The sequence below is a fragment of the Panthera uncia genome, assembly GCF_023721935.1.
Source record: "Panthera uncia isolate 11264 chromosome C1 unlocalized genomic scaffold, Puncia_PCG_1.0 HiC_scaffold_4, whole genome shotgun sequence".
Taxonomy (NCBI): Eukaryota; Metazoa; Chordata; class Mammalia; order Carnivora; family Felidae; genus Panthera; species Panthera uncia.
The window spans coordinates 10,202,781-10,212,517 of NW_026057585.1; the positions used below are offsets into that span (position 1 = coordinate 10,202,781).

General features: G+C 41.7%; 1 long non-coding RNA gene across 1 annotated transcript; it reads right to left on the reverse strand.

Moving 5' to 3' along the window:
- Positions 1-792: 792 nt before the first annotated feature.
- On the reverse strand, positions 793-2,631 carry LOC125912247 (uncharacterized). The gene is made up of 2 exons (XR_007454647.1): positions 1,921-2,631; positions 793-1,188 (listed from the first exon to the last, which is right to left on the reverse strand). It is a non-coding gene; the product is annotated as an uncharacterized LOC125912247 (long non-coding RNA).
- Between the last annotated feature and the right edge of the window lie 7,106 nt (positions 2,632-9,737).

Consider the following 9,737-nt stretch of genomic DNA (forward strand, 5'->3'; position numbering starts at 1 on the left):
AGTTAGGTTCTGAAATTTGCTCATTTAGGGTCACATGGCTAACTAGGTGGCTGAACTAGAATTTTAACCAACCCAAACCTGATGCCAATGCCTTTTTCTAAATGACTACATGGTAATTAAGCCTTGCTCCCTGGACCTCCTGTGCACTGCTAGGTCCTGCTGCTCCCTAGAGTAGTCATATCCCAGAAGGAGATTATTCTCTCAAATCTTTCTCATGGTTGTTTGGCTTGGCCTGGGAATGGAAGCTCCTGGAAGAGACGAAGTGTACAGAACCAAGGAAGGGAAGGTCTGCTGGGAAGAAGCCTGAACCAGGACAGCAGGGATTGATAGATGGGAGCCCTGGAAGGCTCTGTCCTTATTCACCCCTCCCCCGCAGGGGGTCTCCTAGGCCCTGCAACATCCTGCTTTTGTCCCCAACCTGTTTCAGGACCCTAGGAACAGTCCTTCTACTCTGACACTGAGAAACCTCAGGACTTCCTCATCCTCCTCTGGGACACTGTCCAGGGCCTCAGCCTACTAGCCTGGGGCTCCCACCCTGGGTTTAATTCCAGCAACCCTAATGCTCTCCAATCCCCGGCTGAGACGCCAGGCCAGGGTACAGCCTGCAGAGCTTATTCATGTGCGGTAGCTGCCCAGTGACCAAGGGGATGGGGTGGGGGGGGGCGGACAGGGGGAGACAGAGAAGCCTCTAAGGCCCCTGGTAGCTGTCTCCCAGGCAGGGGAGGAAAAAGTATTTTTCCTCTACACTTCTGAGTTCGTGACTGAGACCCCTGTAATAAAAGGCAGTTTAGCCAGAGAAAAACAAGTTTATTCACATGTATACCTCGTGTATATTTGGGACAAGAGAAAAACAAGTTAACCCTCGCAGGTGGCCTAAACCAGAAGCTTAAATACCATCTTCAGCTAAAGACAAAAGAACAAAAAGGTGAGAGGGGGGAGGTCTGTATGGGAGATTAGCAAGGAAAGCAGGGTAAACAAGGATAAAGCTTGTTAGGCAGATTTAAATCACTGCTCCCTCCATTGGTTAAGCTTCTCTGGAGACTTAAGAGTTATCTTCTCTTCCCAGTGCGGAGACGGAGACACACTTAGAGATTTCCTCTAAATTTCCCGTTCAAAAGAGTAAGTTCCACGGTTTCTGGAGTTTCTCCGGTGTCTGTTCTTCGTCAAAATAATCAGCTCAAAATAATCCTTAGGACAAGAGGCATATTTTGGGGTGGCATATTCTGCTACCCTTACCACCCCCCCCCCCCCCCCCCCCCCCCCCCCCCCCCCAACCACCCCTTCCAAACCCGGGCTCCCTGCCATGGCCCCAGGCAGCTTTCGAGAGAAAAAAATGTTCTGGTCAGAGTGAGAACCAGTGGCTTCTTAGGTCACAAGACCTCTGACGGACTGTGCCCCTGGACACATCTTGGTCACACCAGGTCCCGGAGCAGCAGGACTGGGTGGGCTTCGGTGCCTGGCAGTCGGGGGACATCATAGCCTTTGATGGGTGATTAGAAGGCTTGGGTAGTTGCAAGCCCACCGAGCTCTCAGTGTACATCCCGCTGGGCCGAGCTGAGGAGGGCGCCCTCCACCTCCAACCAGCCCGGGTGCTGAAAGCAAAGGCTGATCTCTCCTGCGGTCAGACCCGGGACTCCGGCGGGGAGGGAGCGCCGAGTCTACCACTTGGGCTAGTTCTTGCTTCAGGTTCCCCTCCTTGTTACAGCCCTCGGCAGGCAGGAACCGCTCCCCCCCCCACGCCCCCTCCCACTCGCCACTACATCCCCGGGGAAACCTCCACACCCACACCCCTACCTAAGGCACACACCCCAATAAACAAACATTCCCCTCCCCCACTAGGCAGCCGCGACACATGCGCACGAATTCCTCAGGCCTCAAGACAGGCTGTGCGTCCAGTTGCCAGGGGGACTTCACATTGACCTTCTTCGAGGGTGACCACACGAAGAACCGGGAGAGGGGGGCGGCCGGGGAGCAGACAGAACCTCCTCTCCCTACTCGCCCCCAACCCCCCAGAAGGCTCCCTCCCAGGCTTTCCTCCAGTCCAGAACCCCAGGCTGGATGTGGCAGCGCGGGGCGCCCTCGTGTGGGCAGACGCGGTGCTGCAGCTCCTCCGCGGCCTCCCGCTCCTGCGCGGCGCCCGCCCCCGCAAGCAGAGTCCTGTGCCCGGGGGCCTTGGTCACTGACCCCGTGGGCCTGCGCCCAAGCGACCGTCTGTCTGTCTCTTACCTTTTAATATTTACTCCCTCTATTTTCTAATTCGATATTCATGCATACGAAAAGACAATTTAACAAAACGGTAGTTATAAAACAATATAGTTAATACCCACGAGCCTGCCCCCTGACAAGAGAGCTGAATCATCACTTTGTAAGTTACATCTTCCTTTGTGTTCCTCTTCATCGTCCCTAATTTCATGTTTTCTCTTGCTTTTTGTTTCACTTATGTTTATTGTGGTAAAATATATGTAAACTAAAATGTACAGTTCTGTAGTATTAAATGCATTCAGAATGCTGTACAACTACCAGCACCATCCATCTCCATAACTCTTTTCGTCTTGTCAAACTGAAACTCTATACCCATTAAATAATACCCACTCTCTGCTCCCTTAGCCTGGCAACCACCATTCTGTTTTCTGTCTCTATGACTTTCACTAATCTAAGTATCTTATATAAATGGAAGTATGCAGTTTTTGTCTTTGTGACTGTCCATATAGCACTTAGCATAAGGTGCTTAAAATTCATCCATGTTGGAGCACCTGGGTAGCTCAGTTGGTTAAGCGTTCGACTTTGGCTCAGGTCATGATCTCACCGTCCATGGACCCGAGCCCCTTGTCCGGCTCTGTGCTGACAGCTCAGAGCCTGGAGCCTGCTTCAGATTCTGTGCCTCCCTCACTCTCTGCCCCTCCCCTGCTCTCTCTCCCTCTCTCAAAAATAAATACACAGTTAAAAAAAAAAAATTATCCACGTTGTAGCATGTATCAATTTCCTTCCTTTTTAAGGCTGAAAAATATTACATTGTGCATACATGGCGTTATACATTTTACTTATCCATTCATCCATTCATGGATACTTGGGTTGCTTCCATGATTTAGTTATTGTGAATAATGCTTCTATAAATATATGTGTACAAATGTTTCTTTGAGACCATGCTTTCAATTCTTCTGGGTACATACTAAGAAGCAGAATTGCTGGGTCAATACAGAGAAAGACAGATACCATATGGTTTCACTCTTATGTGGATCCTGAGAAACATAACAGAAACCCATGGGGGAGGGGAAGGGAAAAAAAAAAAAAAAAAAAGAGGTTAGAGTGGGAGAGAGCCAAAGCATAAGAGACTGTTAAAAACTGAGAACAAACTGAGGGTTGATGGGGGGTGGGAGGGAGGGCAGGGTGGGTGATGGGTATTGAGGAGGGCACCTTTTGGGATGAGCACTGGGTGTTGTATGGAAACCAATTTGACAGTAAATTTCATATATTAAAAAAGAAAAAAGAAAAAAAGAAAAAAAAAAAAAGAATTGCTGGGTCACACGGTAATTCTATTTTTAGAATCACCATATTGTTTTCCATAGTGGTTGCACCATTTTGCATACCCACCAACAGTGCACAAGGGTTCTTTTTCTTTTTCTTTTTTCTTTCTTTCTTTTTTTAAGTAAGCTCTACGCACAACATGGGGCTTGAACTCACAACCAGGGTTCTAATTTTTCCACATCCTTACCAACGCTGGTTGTTTTTGTTTTTTATAATAATCATCCTAATGGGTGTGAGGTGGTATCTCATTGCAGTTTTGACTTACATTTCCCTCGTGATTAGCGATGCTGAGCATCTCTTCATGCGCTTATTGGCCATTTGTATATCTTCTTTAGAGAAACATCTATTCAAGCCCTTAGCCCATTTTTTGAATCAGGTTATTTGTGGTGGAGTTTTAGAAGTTCTCTATATATTCTGAGTAACAGTCCTTTTTCAGTTATATAAGTTGTAAACATTTTCTCCCATTATATGGGTTGCCTTTTTACTCTGTTGATAGTATCTTTTGATACACAAAATTTGAAAATTTTCACGAAGTCAAATTTGTCTTTTTTTCTTTTGTTACTTGTGCCTTTGGTGTCATATTCAAGAAACATTGCCAAATCCAATGTCATGAAGTTTTGTCCTATGTCTTTTTCTAAGAGTTTTATCTTTTTAATTCTTATGTTTAGGTCTTTGATCCGTTTTGAGTTAATTTTTGTATATGGTGTTAGGTAAAGTCCAACTACATTCTTTTGCATGTGGACATCCAATTTTCCTAGCACCATTCACTGAAAAGACTGTGCTTTCCCCCACTGAATGGTCTTGACAGCCTTGTTAAAAATTGTTATACTACATTTGCTAGTGTTTTTATCGGAGGTCTCTATTCTACTCCATTGGCCAATACGTCTGTCTTTATGCCAATACTACTGTTATGATTTTTGTAACTTTGTAGATTTTTTTTTCCCCAATATTTATTTATTTTGGGGAGAGTGCAAGCAGGGGAGGGTCATAGAGGTGGGGACAGAGGATCTTTTTTTTATTCTCTATTTCATCTATCTCTGTTCTAATCCTTCCACTAGCTTTGGGTTTACTTTGTTCTCCTTTCTCTACTTCCTTAAGGTATAAAGTTAAGTCGCTGATGTAAGATTGTTCTTATTTTTTTTTTTTTTAATTTTTTTTTCAACGTTTTTTTTTTATTTATTTTTGGGACAGAGAGAGACAGAGCATGAACGGGGGAGGGTCAGAGAGAGAGGGAGACACAGAATCGGAAACAGGCTCCAGGCTCCGAGCCATCAGCCCAGAGCCTGACGCGGGGCTCGAACTCACAGACCGCGAGATCATGACCTGGCTGAAGTCGGACGCTTAACCGACTGCGCCACCCAGGCGCCCCGTTCTTATTTTTTAATGTAGGCGTTTATAGCTATAAATTTCCCCCTTAGCACAGCTCTCACTGAATCCCATAAATTTTGTTATGTTGTATTTTCATTTTCATTAATCTCTAAATCTTTTCTAATTGCCCTTGTGATTTCTTCTTTGAGCCATTGGTTGTTTAAAAGTGTGTTCTTTAATTTCCACAGTTCTGTGAATTTTCCAGTTTTTCTTCTGTTATTGATTTCTAACTTCATCCCACTGTGGTTGGAGAAGATTGTTTCATAGATCTACCTTTTAAAATCTGTGGAGACTTGATTTATAACCTAACATATGGTCTGTTCTAGAAAATGTCCAGTGTCCACATGAGAAAGATGTGTGTCTTGTTGTTTGATAGAGTGTTCTCTACATGTCTGTTAGACCTAGTTGTTCTGTTGTGGTGTTCAAGTCCTCTACTTCCTTACTTATCTTCTCTCTGGGTACTGTATCCATTATTGAAAGTTGGGTACCGAAGTCTCCAACTATTATTGCAGAACCTTCTAGTTCTCCTTTCAATCCATCCATTTTTGTTTCACATATTTTCCTGGCCTGTTATTAAATATGTGAAGGTTTATAATTGTTATATCTTCTTGCCATATTGAAACTTTTATAAATATATAATGGCATTCTTTGTCTCTTATGAACTTTTAAAATTTAAAGTCTATTTTGTATGATATTCTACGGCCACTCCTGATCTCTTTGGTTACTATTTTCATGGACTATCTTTCTTCATTCTTTCAATCTATTTGTGTCTTTGGCTCTAAGGTGAATCTCTTGGTAGCATATAGATATGTGTTTTTCTCCATTCTGCCCATCTAGGTCTTTGATTGGAGAATTTATTCTATTTACATTTAAAGTAATTACTGATAAGAAGGAACTTCTTGTGCTATTTGTTTTCCATATGCCTTATATCATTTTTTTTTGTCCCTCCTTTCCTGCACTACTGTCTTCTTTTGTGTTTTAGTTGATTTTTTTCTAGTGAATGTTTAAATTTCTTTCTCATATCCTTTTGTGTATATTCTATAGTTATTTTCTTTGTGGTTACCACAGGGATTACATTTAATGCCCTAAAGTTATAACACTCTAATTTGAATTATTACCAGCTTAACTTCAGTAACCTAAAAAATCTGCTTCTTTTTTTTTAAATTTTTTTTAACGTTTATTCATTTTTGAGAGATGGAGAGAGACAAAGCATGAGTGGGGGATGGGCAGAGAGAGAATGAGACACAGAATCTGAAGCAGGCTCCAGGTTCTGAGCTGTCAACACAGAGCCTGATGAGGGGCTCGAACCACAGACTGCAAGATCATGACCCAAGCTGAAGTCAGCCACTTAGCCAACTGAGCCATCCAGGTGCCCCACCTTCTTTTTTTTTCTTTTTTTTTTAAGTTTATTTATTTATTTTGAGAGAGAGTGTGTGTGTGTGCGCACAGGGTAGGGGCAGAGAGAGAGAATCCCAAACAGACTCTGCATTGTCAGTGCAGAGTCTGACATGGGGCTCAAACCTACAAACCGTGAGATCATGACCTAAGCCGAAATTAAGAATTGGAGGCAGGCTCCATGCTGAGTGTGGAGCCTGCTTAAGATTCTCTACCTTTCTCCCTCTGCCCCTCTTCCCTGCCCATGCTCTCTCTCTCTCTCTCTCTCTCTCTCTCTCTCTCAAGTAATACATACATATATTACATATATAACATATATTTAAATATATATAATATATTTAATATTTATAATATATATATATTTGTAATATATAAAGTAATCTGAAATATGCTTCAACGGAGGGTATTCATTTAAAATAAAGCATATTAGAGGGGAAATAGGTGAGAGGATGGGTGAAAAATGATGAGCACTGAGTAATGATGTCTAGAATTGTTGAATCACTAATTGTGTACCTGAAACTAATGTAACACTGTATGTTAATTAAGATTAAAAACTAATTAAAAAAAAAGAATTGGATGCTTAACCAACTGAACCATGTACACGCCCCTTCTTTATAATAGCTACATTTCTACTCCTTTTAGTTGTTGATGTCCCCAAATTACATCTTTGTACATTGTGTGCCCCAAAACCTAAACTATATTTTTCAATGCATTAGTCTGTTAAATTATGTAGAAAACAATATTTGGAGTTACAAACCAGTTAAAACAATACCAACTTTTATACTAATAATTATTTTTTTTCTTTATATAGTCTCTTAAATCATAAAGAAACAAAAAGTGTAGTCATAACCATTGTTACAATAAAACTTGTTTTTGTAATTGTCCATGTATTTACCTTTATTGAAATCTTTACTTCTCCATGTGGCTTCAAGTTACTGCCTAGTATCCTTTCATTTTACCTTACAGCATTTCTCGAGCATTCCTGGAAGGGCAAGTTTAGTGGTGATGCACTTCTTCAGCTTTTGTTTATTTGGGAATGTCTTAATTTCTCCCTCACTTTTGAAGGACAGTTTTGCCAGATATAGACTTCCTGGTTGACAGGTTGTTTGTTTGTTTTTTTTTTTTTCTTTTAACTCTTTTTATATATTGGCCCACTGCCGTCTGGCCTCCAAAGTTTCTGATAGAAATCTGCTGTATTAAGGATCTCCTGTATGTGATAATTTGCTTCTCTCTTGCTGCTTTCAAGATTCCTTTTTTGTCTTTGTCTTTGAAAGTTTGATTAGAATATGTCTCAGTGTGGGTCTCTGAGTTCATCTTGCTTGGAGTTCACTGAACCTGTATTCATGTATTCATGTCCTTCATTACATTTGGGAAGTCTTCTGCCATTATTTCTTCAAATAGTCCCTCAGCCATTTTCTGTTCTCCTTTTGGAACTCCCACCGTGCATATGTGGATCCACTTGATGTGTTCCACAGGTCTCTTAAGTTCTGTTCACTTTTCTTCAATATTTTTTCTTTCTGCTCCTCAGACTCCATAATTTCCATGATCCCATCTTCAAGTTCATAATTCTTTCTTCTTCCTGCTAAAATCTGTCTTTGAATCTCTCTAGTGAATTTTTCATTTCAGTTATACTATTTTTTTTTTTAAAGATTTTATTTTTAAGTAATCTCCATACCCAACGTGGGGCTCAAACTCACAACTCTGAGATCGAGAGTTGCACATTCCACTGACTGAGCCAGCCAGGCACCCCTTTTCAGTTGTACTTGTAAGCTTCAGAGTTTCTTTTTGGTTTCTTTTTAGGGCCTCTAATTCTTTACTGATATTTCCATTTTGCTAAGACACCACTGTCTTGACTTTCTCCGCATCTTTATTTAGTTCTTTGAGACAGTTGTTTTAAAGTCATCGTCTAGCATATCTGCCATCAGCTCTTTTTCAGGGACAGTTTCTGTCATTTTTTTTTTCCTTTGAGTGAGCCATACTTTCTTGTTTCTTTGTATGTCTTGTGATTTTTTGTTGAAAAATGGACATTTTAATATAATAATGTAGTAACTCTGGAAATCAGGTTCTTCCCTTTCCTTAGGGTTGTTATTTATTATTAGTAGTATTAGTATTTGGATTTTTTAAAAATTTCATTTATTTATTTTGAGAGAGAGAGTGAGAGAAAGGAGAGAGAGTATGAGCAGGGGAGGGGCAGAGAGAGAGGGAAAGAGAGGATCCCAAGTATGTTCTGCACTGACAGTGGGGCTTGAATTCATTAACTGTGAGATCATGACCTAAGCTAAAATCAAGAGTTAGATGCTTAACTGACTGAGCCACCCAGGCACCCCAGTATTTGGATTGTTGTAGGCTGTCTTGTGCCAAGGATTAACCTGAGGTATAAATTTAAGGGCTTCTCAGAGGCCTTTTCTGGACACACACAGTCACTTTCTAATTTTCCCCCATATATATGCAGCTGTTTCTGAATGTCCTACCTAGTCTTGAATGTCTGGCTCCCAAAAGGGGAAATGGAGAAAAATTAGGAGGAAAGGAGTTCTGGCATTTTAAATCCCCTGGAAGTTACCTTAGCCAGAGAGGTAGGGGCTTGCAACATGGGGTGGGGCTGCAACAGCGAGTGCCCGTCTCTGTCTGCACCTCTGTGATTAGAAGTAGTAATCAGCAAGCAGAGCACAGGTCCCAGATATTTGGAGGACAGGGTTGCTATCGTCCACCCTGGTTCCCATAATCTGTGTGCGAGCTGTTCCGGGAACACATGCACAGCTGCCTGCCATGTGGCTGGGGGTGGGGAGATGGATAGCTGTTACTGTGATAATAGCTAAAGTTGGCCAACACGAACCACAACTTATAGCAAGCCTTCGGTAACCTTCAGTGTTTCAGCCAGGTTAACATCAGATGGACTCTACCAATGCAATGTAGTCCAAATGGGATTCCCAGTCATCTTCCTACCATTCCTACTCATCTTCTTCCTAGACTTATCTTCCCTTGTTTTTTTTTTTTAATAAAATTATTTCTTTCATCAAATAACTAAATATGCCTAAATTATATATTTATATAGATTTGGTTATTTTCGAGCTTTTTAAGAAATATGTTTGATACAGCCTTTGTTTTTATCCAATAATGCCATAAATATTTATGTTTGTCCTGTTTGAGACCTGACAAGATAATTGAAAAGATTTAATAACTCTGTGTTCAGAAATTTGGCCAATTGGAAGCTGATATTCAGAGCCTGATAGGAATTTTTTTAGATCTCCTCCCTTAAGCTAAATGTGCCCAGAGGGAAAAGCTCTTGTAAAAGGATTTATGGGTAGATCAAACTATGATGTCACTTAAATTACAACCCAATTCCTTGAGGAATTGAAAACAATTGTCCTTATGAAGCCAAATCTAGCCTTCTGGAGGGTGAGAGGCGGGGGGGGGGGGGGGGGGGGGGGGGGGGGGGGGGGGGGGGGGGG